The following is a 1,315-nucleotide window of genomic DNA, read 5'->3' as shown; positions in this document are numbered from 1 at the left end:
CCCCACGGCCTAGCGCTCGTTGTAGCACCACTTCCCATGATGCCCGAAGCACACCGCCGCACGAACTCGTCGCCGACGAGGCTCCGGTGGCCAATCGGCCCCGTGCATATGCCCGTTGGCTTTGTGGGAGCCTGCAGAACGCGTAGTTGCTACCCGTTGTTCCTCCCGTGCACGGTGGCGCCGTTTCCATCGGCGCCCGAGCTCCGGCGACCGCCAAAGTCGTCGCCGGCGACGTCTCCGGCCACCCCGAGCTCAACCATCACCACCAAGAGCTGCGGCTCGTTCCCAGGAGCTCGTAGATGCTCTCCGCCTCCCGTTTGGTGGCCGTAACGTGCAAATGCACTTCCTCCGCCGCGCTCGGCCTCGCCGGCGGCTAAACGCCGGCGAGTTGACCGGGTTTGAACCCCAGGGTCGCTGACCAGTGGGCCCGACCGCCCCTAACCTTTTAATTAAATTAATTAACCCCTGTTAACCCCCCTGTCACTGACGTGTGGGTCCCACACGTCAGGTTTGACCGGACCAGCCCAGTTGACCGCTGACGTCGTGCTGACGTCATGCTGACGCAATTATATATTTTCTGGAATTAAAATAATTCAGAAAATCCAGGAAATGATTTAAACTTCAAAAATTCATAACAATTCAACCGAAGCTCAGATTTAAATAATTTATATATGAAAAATTATCAGAAAAATGCAATCTTTCCATCTGTACTAGTTTCATGCATGAAAAACCAACTTATACATGCTGAATATGGGAAAACACATTAGGGCATATATAAGAGACTTAATTTAGAAATGCATTTGAACCTTTGGTTCAAAAGGACTTCAAACCAAATGTTTACTAGTTGCATTAGCTCAACAGCATCACATCTACATGCCATGTTCATGCATCATATTGCTGCATATGATTGTGTTTTGATTGCCGGCACCGTTCCTTCTCGATAGGTCCTGCTCCGGAGACGTTCCAGAGTACCTGTCTGTGAAGCAGTGCCTCCCTTGTTGTTTTACCAGGCAAGCAAACCCCCTTGTTCATCTCGATAAAACCCTACTCTCTCGCTCCTGCTCTCAGTTATTGCATTAGGACAACAACGATTCATCTGCTACTTTGTGCTGCGGTAGTTGAACCCCTTCCTCTGCATGACCTGTCATTGCCACAGTAAATAGTTGAAACCCACTAGCATGTGTAGGAGTTGATTGAAGCCACTGATGTGTTCCTACCATGCTATGCCTGCTATTGCTTAGAGTTGTGTCAGGTCTGATTCATTGGGAATGAATTGGAGTGTCACGATATGTTCTGATGCTGAGGGTGAGGTGTG

Source organism: Triticum dicoccoides, chromosome 2A (genome assembly GCF_002162155.2).
Source record: "Triticum dicoccoides isolate Atlit2015 ecotype Zavitan chromosome 2A, WEW_v2.0, whole genome shotgun sequence".
Classification (NCBI taxonomy): domain Eukaryota; kingdom Viridiplantae; phylum Streptophyta; class Magnoliopsida; order Poales; family Poaceae; genus Triticum; species Triticum dicoccoides.
The sequence above is the reverse complement of the archived record's forward strand: the minus strand, read 5'-3'. Positions refer to the sequence as shown.